Source organism: Adiantum capillus-veneris, chromosome 27, assembly GCF_014529385.1.
Source record: "Adiantum capillus-veneris isolate H3 chromosome 27, ASM1452938v2, whole genome shotgun sequence".
In the NCBI taxonomy this organism is placed as follows: domain Eukaryota; kingdom Viridiplantae; phylum Streptophyta; class Polypodiopsida; order Polypodiales; family Pteridaceae; genus Adiantum; species Adiantum capillus-veneris.
In genome coordinates this window covers 8,583,027-8,593,077 of record NC_140957.1, presented here as the reverse complement: position 1 = coordinate 8,593,077, position 10,051 = coordinate 8,583,027, and positions in this window count along the sequence as shown.

The window sequence follows — 10,051 nt, the reverse complement described above, 5'->3', positions numbered from 1 at the left end:
TCATATTTAAGTACATCACATGCTTGCAATCCACTTTGAACATTTGAAACAAATTGCTTCTCCCACTCAAGCACCTCATTACATTTCCTATAAGACATCGAACCTTCAGATGTTAGCTCCATTTGACACAAGGCAATACCACCATCACACTACTTAAATTGTATGCCCAAGTAATGATGCAATAGCCCCAAATCTTTCATCTTGAAAGTAGCAATCAAATCAGCCTTAAATTTAGCAATATGTGTCTCATTTGGACCAATGATCATCAAATCATCCACATATAGAACAACAATGAGAAGTACATCGGCCTCACGCTTTACATACAAAGTGCTTTCTATTGGACTTTTATGAAAGCCTCATTTAACCAAATAAGTGTCAACTTTCTCATACCAAGCACGAGGAGATTACTTTTAGCCATACAAAGATTTCTTACATTTGCACACTTTATCTTCCTGCCCTTTAATGACAAAACCGCGAGGCTGTGTTGAACAAACTTTCTCAAATATGTCACCATGAAAATGCACGCCATTCATACGACAAGTGGGATCAAAATTCTTGTCATAATCTATGCCTTTCTATTGTGCATAACCTTTTGCAACAAGTCAAGCCTTATACCAATCAATCTCACCATCCGGCTTACGTTTCAACTTGTAAACCCACTTCGTACCAATGGCCTTTTTTCTCGGATGCAAATCACATAAAGTCCATGTGTCATTTTCTATAAGTGCATCATATTCTGATTGCATGGCAGCCATCCAATTTTTTGAATTTTGTGCTTCATCAAAAGATAGGTTCCTCTATATCACATAAGCTAGAAACAAGCAAAGAATAACAATCTGATGCATAAGATGCATGGCGAGAACTGAATGGGTATGACTAGACATAGGTAAATCCAATTTACTATCACACAAAGTATGCACCAACCATTTTGACATACCTCTTGCCTACTCATCCTCAGCCCTTTCCACATCAAGTACATCATGTACATCTGCATCAAAAATTGGCTGATCTGTAACATTTTTTGAAAGCCCCATAGGCTATACAATTGCCTCATTGGAATTTACATTTAAGTTTCCACCATTGAAAAGAGAACTGTCATAAATGTCATGTGAGCTTAAAATTGATGTCCCTAGCACATGATAGCGAAGGCTGAACATAATCTTCCACAAACATAACGTCCCGTGAAACCAAAATAGACTTTGTTTATAGATGGTACAACCTATAACCTTTACTTTAAGTACTATAACCAACTAATATGCATTTGATAGCCTTATCATCCAGTTTTCTATGCTGCATTTGTGGTACCAAAACATATGACAAATAGTCAAAAACGTGCATGTGATCAATAGATGGCTTTCTATCATGCCATGAATCATATGGAGTTATAGCCTACAAAGCTTTTGTAGGACACCTGTTAAGTACATAAGTGGCACTCATGATAGCCTCGAGCCAAAACGAACGTGGCAAAGCTTAAATCTTGACCATACATCGTGCCATTTCCATAAGCGACCTATTTTTTGTTTTAGCAACACCATTTTGCTGAGGTGTATATGGAACTGTACATTGGTGTTGTATCCCATGACTATCAAGAAATGCATTAAATTCATGAGACATATACTCCCCCCCTTGATATGAACAGAGGGCGCTCATAGTACATTTAGAGACATTTTCGGCCATAGCCAAAAATTTCTTGAAGCACATAAACACTTTGGACTTAGCTTTAAGTGGATACACCCATGCATGCATGTAATCATCAATGAAAGTCATGAAGAACAAGTAGTTTCCTAAAGATTAAGTTTCCATAGCCCACAAACATCACTATGCACAAGCTGAAAGCAACATGTAGCCCTAACTGAACCATCCTTTGCAAAATTCGAATGTTACATCCTACCCAAAATAGAGCCTTCACAAACATGAGGCGGGAACGAAGCAACCATATCAAATTTCTACAAACATAGCAAATTGGTAAAATTCAGATGCCCAAAACATGCATGCCAAAGTTGAGCATTTGAAATAGTCTTTGAATCCACAATTGCATTTGTAAAATTCTACCCACACTTATTATACAAAGTGATCTTATACAGCCCATGACACAAAATACCATATGCAACAATTTCATCACCAAAATCGAGATCATGAACTGTACATCTGTAATGACAACAAGACCAAGTCTAGGTACATAAAGTGCATCAACAAATGTGAAAGAACTGCCATTTCAGTAGTCAGCACAATCTTTCCAACTCCCTTGATCAGATAAGAAGCTTGTTGTTAGAAGTGACTTAATTCCCATGAGGGACATCCTTGAGAGAGGTAAACAAGTTGTGACAATGAGAGGTAATGTGCGTTGTAGCAACATTGTCAAAGTACCACACATGAGCATGTGCAGTAGACATACATGCATCATGGACAGAAGGATCATAAGTGCACTCTTCACTAAATGCCCATTTTGCATCTACATCAACATCACAATCTCCTTTCATAGAAGACTCTACAATAGATGCACTTGTAGTGGTACAAGCCTCTTTCTTCTTAGCCTCTTTTGCCTTCAACTTGGGACACTACTTAATCAAGTAAATTCATCATCAAAGGGAAGGTTGATAGGCTTCATATGATGTGTCTACTCCCAAGTCAAGCAATGCGATGATGGGTTGTGCATTGACTTGTAATGTGAAAAGAAGAGGAGGGCCCCCTTATTTCACCTATTGTTGGTGGAGCTTAGATTTGCCTCCTATTGTTGATTAGTTTCCCCCTCACTTTATCTATTCTCAGCCACCTCTTCTCGCTTGTCGCTTCAATGATTCTTATTTTTACTTGCATGCAATTGTTGAAGCATTTCATTAGTTAAAGGCTCTACATATCTTATGATCTTTGCACGATTAACAAAAGCTTTCATGGGTGTGCCATCAAGCATTGTTAAGCAAACCACACCCCCATGGGTGATTTTGATTAACAAAAAGTGGCCTAGCCTCTGGGCGTTGAGTTTGCTTTTTTTTTTTGCAAAGTGTGTAAAGGAGGACAAAGTCAGATTTCTAGAATTCTTGGAATGGAGATTTCTATCAAACCAAGGCTTTAGTCTATTTTTCTACATACATAGCATGACCAACCTTGAGCTGACTCTTGTCTAGTTTCTCAAGCTCTAATAGCTTGTTAGAAAAAGCATGGGTGATCCATTCCAATGGAGCCCTTGCTCTCAATATAAGGAGAATAAATACCATCAAAAGAACATTGTTAAGCGTGTAGACTATCTCAAAAGGTGTAGTCCCTATTGAGATTTTGTAGGTGGTCCTATAAGCCCATAAAATGCATGGAAATTTGGTGACCCGGGTCTTTTGGGATTTGTCTACAATCTTTGGGAGTGGTTCATAGAGTCCCTTGTTTGTGCTCTCTGCCTATCCATTCATAAAACAATCTCTATGGGTAGTCCAAAGTGCACAAAGATGTTTTGGTATAAAATTTTGCTACGACATGTGTATCTGATTTCATGCTTGACATTACTTTCTCCAACTTCATGAGATAGTCACCATTGCCACAATCATGTATTATTCTATAGTGTCTTTGGCTGGGGGGAAGCGGTTTGACAAAATCTATAACCCCTTTGGTGAATGCATGAGTGCCCATAATAGGGGTTAAAGGCTATTGATTGAAAATGGTCGGGATGTGCACCCTTCGGCAATGGTCACAGTGGGCTACATAGGAATAAAAATCCATGTGGAGAGTTGGCCACCACAAGCCCAATTGCAAAATCAGCTCGGTAGTAACCTCGATAAATAAATGTCTTGCTCCAAAACCCCCGTGGGCAGTTTCCAAGACCTATAGATAGCATTTTGCAAGGACACACAACCTAAGGTTTGAATCAGGTCAATGTAGAAGATTTTTTCTCCTAGGATGTGGCATTTCTTTATGACAATAATGGTGTGGTGTTGTTTGGATTTGGATTGATTTACATTGATGCATTATCCTTGAGGTATCAATAAATATGCATCTTGTTTTTAGATAATCCCATAGGGTGATACAAGGTTGAGTGTTTGCAGAACTTCATGATTTGGTAGTGGATGCAGACTAAGACAAAGTCTACCATGTCTTGTTTCATTGTACGCCACCACAGGCCTTGGAATTTGAGCAATCTAGTCATTTGATTAGGAGCCATGTGTTGACGACAACACATGGCCACTATGCACAAGGTGGATATACTCATCGGGGCATGGCACTCTTTTCAAGATCAAATCATCATTCTTCTAGTATAAATGGCATGCTATTAGCTTCTACGAATAACTGGACCTTAAAAAATCTGGTGAATGCTCAGTGAAAGGTGAGAAACATTTATTTGCAAGCAAATAATGTCCAAACTACATGATCAAGTAGATCTTGAGAGCCCCTCCCATTCTACAGTAGTGTAGTTTTTATTGGCTAGGTTCGATTGTTGGCTAGCATATGCAATAGATTATAGGAAATTCCATGTTCCTCTCACTCGACTAGGCCAAGATATAGCCAATGGCATAAGCATTATCACGAAAGTGTATAGGAAAGATCTTACCCCATTTAGGTGCTTTCAGGATATGAGCACTAACCAACGCCGACTTGAGCTTTTCAAATGCCACATTGCATGTGAATTCCACTCACACAAGATTCCTTATTTAACAAAAGCGGAGGCCTCACTTCTCAAAGAAGAATAGGCTCTCAAAGAAATAAGATCTCTTCGAGTATCAAGGAGTCTTGCTGATTAAAAATAGAGATCCATCAACAAAGTCTTTGCAACAACAACGAGTTGTAAACCAAAAAAAAAATCAAATACCAAAGATAATGATAGAATCACAAGATCTACTTTTGGTGGTTGTAACATTCTTATTGAGGAGAATTTCCATTTGAAGCAAAAAGCCAAATCTTCTTCCATTGGAGATGCTAAAGAACCTGAAGAGACAAAAGATTTATTATCAGGGGCCTCTAGTCAAGAGGCAAACCTTGTTCAAACAAAGGAAGAATGGCTTCTTATGTTTGGCATATTGAGTTGTACCTCCCATGAGAAACACAATCATGTCAAATCATCATGTTGTATCCGTTTGAGAACCATGCATGATGTATCCATAAATGAGACCCTTGCTAGATGTATCAAGTGTACATGGAACTCTTTGTAGGAGGGATTGTTGGGAATCAAGCATATGTATGTGTCCTTAGGATGAAAGAATTCCTTTAGGTGTGCACAAACCCTTAGCATGAAAAACCCAAGGTATTTTTCCTCTAGTAGCCTTTTTATCTTTGAATTTTTTATGTACAAAGTGTGAACCTTTATCCACTACATGAGTGAATTTGCATTCTTTTCTTGAGCCACCTCCCTTGCAGCGTACCCTCAAAAAATGTGTCGCATTGTACCCTCTCTCTCTCTATATATACACACACACACACACACACATATATATGTATGTGTGTGTGTTTGTGTGTAATGCCTTTTAATACACTCCTACATTCATCCACCCCATCCTACGATTGTATATCCCATTATGTACTTTAATCATTATTAATTAATTCTCTTCCTCCTCTATTGTCTATATAGTTTTACAATGGGTTTAGTGAATAATTTTGTTTCTAGCTCACAAACCCTATTGATAATATGGAGAATGAATTGCTTGGTAGCATCACAAATCTAGCAAACAGGGCCACTTTGTGATCAAGGAGGGAGAGCCAATCACCAATGCCCTTGACCTAAAACTAACAAACTTGTATGAATCCAAACATGGTAGCTGGCTAGTTGGTGAGACATATAAGCACAAGATTGGTCTATACAGTGCATTTGTGGCTAATATTGTCAATGTCTACTTTGAACGTGAATGATAACTTTCATTTCTTAAGGGAGAGTACACAAAGTGTGGGCTTGGCTTGGATATCTTGGTGGAGAGGGCTTTATCAAGGTAGTCAAAAACATTGTCCCCTATGGCACCATCTAAGGCAATTTACATTGCCATATTAGAAAATTCCACCACCATCTAGAGTACCACTATGTGACAAGGATAAAAGACAAATCTTTCAACCATAATATATCTCCCACTGGCTTGAAAATAAATAAATTTATATACATAGATCCTCCAAGGAAACTCTCAAGAGAAGAAAAGGCTTAAGGGAAAGGTGAAGAAGGCGATAAGATTAAGGGAAAGGCGACATTTTACACACATTACATGCGCTTGACACAACCCAATATATAGAGAGAGTACAAAGGCTCGTGACTTTCTAATCCCATGAGACTATTCCTTTTCTACACTATTTCCCTTAACTTATACATTTGAGATGTTTTTATGTTTCCAAAATCGTGGAGAGTTACTTTCTCACATAATGGTTTTTTTATTTAAAAAATCACTACCTCCTACTTACAGAGTGCAAGGAACTTAACGCTAAAGAAAAGGTAAGAAAGAAGAAATGGATACCCAATCAATTCTTTATATGGAGATGAAAAGTCTTTTGATTTTCCATTTCCGTTGGGCTTTTCATATCCTAAACTCACCCTTCACTTATGCATTTGAGATTTTTTGAAAGGATTTTTATTTTGCTGAGATTGGAGAGGCCTACTAGGTCAACAATTGCTAAAACCACCTTGACCACCTTGTACTTGCATTTGGAGAGCTTCAAGATAGAGTTGCATCCCACCCATTGAGCCTCGATAAGAGTTCCACATGGAAGGAGGTTGAAGTGCAACCATGGGGCAAGGGGAGTAACTCCATGCTTTTGGAGCAACTATCCCCTAAGTCAATGGAAGAAGGAGAACACTATAAACTTGCAACATTGATCTAAGGCTTTACTCGAACATCACCAAGCTTATTATACACCCTCTAAGCAATGTTCCTATTGTCTAGACAAGTAGTAGCAATACACATAGATATAGTTAGTAGAAGCAAGAGTGTTGGTGCTATTAGGTTTTAGAATTGGGGTTACTTTTGGAGACATTTAAGTGACCTTCAAGATATGTTGTCTAGTACAAACACAATCCTATAGACCATCACAAAAGAGAGATTTACCTATAGGAAAGCTATGTCCAAGGTTGCAATATGTGTAGAATATCAAATCATTATGTCTTTGAGCCAAACTACACAATGGCACTATCTTTCAAGTGGGCAAACAAAAGGTCTTCAAGCTTGGGCTATTGTTGGGGCTCCACTCATTAGGGTGGGACTATTGCTTGTATTCCTTGGGTTTCTTGTAATGCATGGACCATCCAAATGTTGGGAAAAGAACTGTTTGTCCCTTCCATCTGTACATTCTGTAGCTCTTGTTATGTGTCCACGTATGAGTCCCATGAAGTGTCCCCAACCCTTTTCCATCTTAGAGAGTTATTTACCCTTTTTCAGCGACTGATCCAACTCATGGAGAATACCCAATTCAGTCCCTACTTGGAAGAAGATATCCATATAGTTGTGGCACCTCCAAAGACCTACCTTTTGCCTAAAAAAGGCCCTCACATCTACTCATTGTGTATGATGCCATTATATCCATCATTTGAGTTAATCAAATTAGCTTTAATAGAATTCATTTTATCACTTTATTAGTGTCATGATTAAGTAGTTAAGTCTTAATGAAATCATGCCTAGTTTGGGAAAAATAGAAATCACAAATACCATAGCTTCTACAACGGGTACTAGACTTGTAGGTTGTTAATCCACCTTAGTTGCTAGGCTAATTTATGCTAGATCATTATGGATCTCTATTATGCCATGTTGTTTGTGATCTGTCTCTATCAAGTTATTATTAAGAAAAATAATAAGTTGATTAACTCCTAAAGCACCCAATAACAATGCCTAAAATGTAGGAAAAGTGGAAAGCCATGAGTTGTGGAGATCACACCATTCTTGGAGCTCCTATCAAGTCTTTTTATTTAAAAGAAAATTGTACCATAATGCACCTTCTTGACCCTGGAATTGATTCAATTAAGTTGACATTCTCTCAATTTTTATAAATTAGAAGAAAGCACCCCCATTCTGGGTCTGGCAGAAAATACAAAGACTTGTTCTTCTTGCTCACTTGCAATTTCCTCAAGTCCTTTGAAATGAAGGGTAGTCTATAGTTTCCCTACACTCTCCTCTCCCTCCCTCCCTCCCTCCCTCTCTCTCTCTCTCTCTCTCTCTCTCTCTCTCTCTCTCTCTCTCTCTCTCTCTCTCTCTCTCAATTAACGCCAAAATTTTGCAATCAAGCACAACAATCCTTGCAATGCATGTCATATTCTAAAGACTTATCATTTAGAATCCTACAATGTAAAATGATTCATTTTATAAAAAGAGTGAACACTACCTTACACATTTGGGTAAGACCTACCCTCCACTCATAGTGGGTATCACAAATGGGTAAAGAGGGAATTCAAAAGTTTAAAGGTTCAGAAGTTTAAAGCTTTGGGTTTCACACTTGGCAAGTGTAACCCCATCAATATTTTATCTGGGAAAATTTATGGGGGTTGTTAAGCCTATGGGAGCTAATGAGATCATTCAAACTACAGCAACAGCCCACATTCAATACAAACAGTGGATGAGCAAGTTGTTGGGATTATACTTACTACATTGGGTAACAATTTTGTTCAACATTTGGATGTTGCTAATTGTGCCTGTGAGCTTGGCAGAAGTTGCAAAGCCTCTTTAGTCCTAATGCTAAAATTTTTGAAATTTCCTTGAAGATGTTTTTGTTTATTCTCATGTTGCAAGAAGGTGAAGTTGTGGCTAGCCTTGTAAATAGTCTCCATACACTCTACTTACATACTTGGGGTGCATTGTAGGGAGGAGGACAAGGTAGTAGTGGTTCTCAAAGCACCAGAAGATAAGAAGGAACTTGATCGGCTTGTCATTTTCCAAGAGGAGAAGGATCAAATTCTAGAGCTTGCTGAATGCATCAATAGTTTACAATAACAAGAGAAGAAGATCCTAAAAAAAAAACCAAGAAATTTAGCATATCAACCTCTAGGGACCACTACTTCCAATGATGAAGATGAGGATTCCACTAGTGGAGCCTATCTTGTCTATTCCAATGAGGAGGTGTCATGAATATGGAAAGCTAAGACACTTTGCAAATGATTGCTTTACCAAGCACCCTTGCCACATTGTGGCAAGATCAACCATCCATCATCCAAATGTTTCTACAAGGAGAAAGCTAATAATGAAAGGGTAAAACAAAGCTTCATGTGGTAGAAGAAGGAGCCACCAATTTCTTTAATGATCAAACATGATGGAATTTAGGCGTTGCTATGTTTTATGGCATCTTGTTGTTGTTGCTTGCCCTTCACTTTTTTCTCAAGGTACCTATGTTACTTTGAATAGCCATGTCGTTGTTGTTGGCTGGTCCATGTGTTTCCTTGCCTTTTGTTTGAGGGGAGGCATGTTGTTCTCTCAAGGGCGATCATCATATTGTCATCTTCTTGTCATGTCTTGTTGTCAGTCACACAACAAGTTCTAGGGAAGGTTTGTTAGGACGAGAACACTTTGTTCCTTCCATGTGCACACTACCAAACCTTTTTTTAAATGAGTCAAACCCAAGGAACTATCACATTCAATGCTTTAATACGTATGTATTTCAAAAAACTAACATTATTGGGGAAGTTTGAGTCTCATATTCAATTCTTCCATTTCTCCTAACTTCCCCTTCCAAGCTAGCTAGATAGCTCCAAATTATTTCCATGCTCAAAAGGGAATAGTCATCATCTTCAATTCTAACCCATAAAGTTGATTTAAAAAATGTTTCAAGCCCTTCATATTTTTCCACAAGAGCCTAACCCATGGCCATGCACTCCTCTCGTAAAGATTTGGAGCCTACATGTGGCAAACAAGTAGATATCTCATGAAGAGGTGAGGTAGAGGCCATAGAAACCCTAGCTTGATCTATATGCACGTGACGATGCCCAAGACTAAACACATTGTGTTTTAGTCAAAATGTGTCCCCAAAAGTTTCTTCAATTTTACATGGAAAACTATCCAAACAAGATTTTTAAAAATATTGTTTCTCATGACTATGAAAACCTCAACATTATTGCAATGATAAAGAGATGCAAAGAGCATAAAATAATCACCAATTGCATGCCGTGGATCCAAAC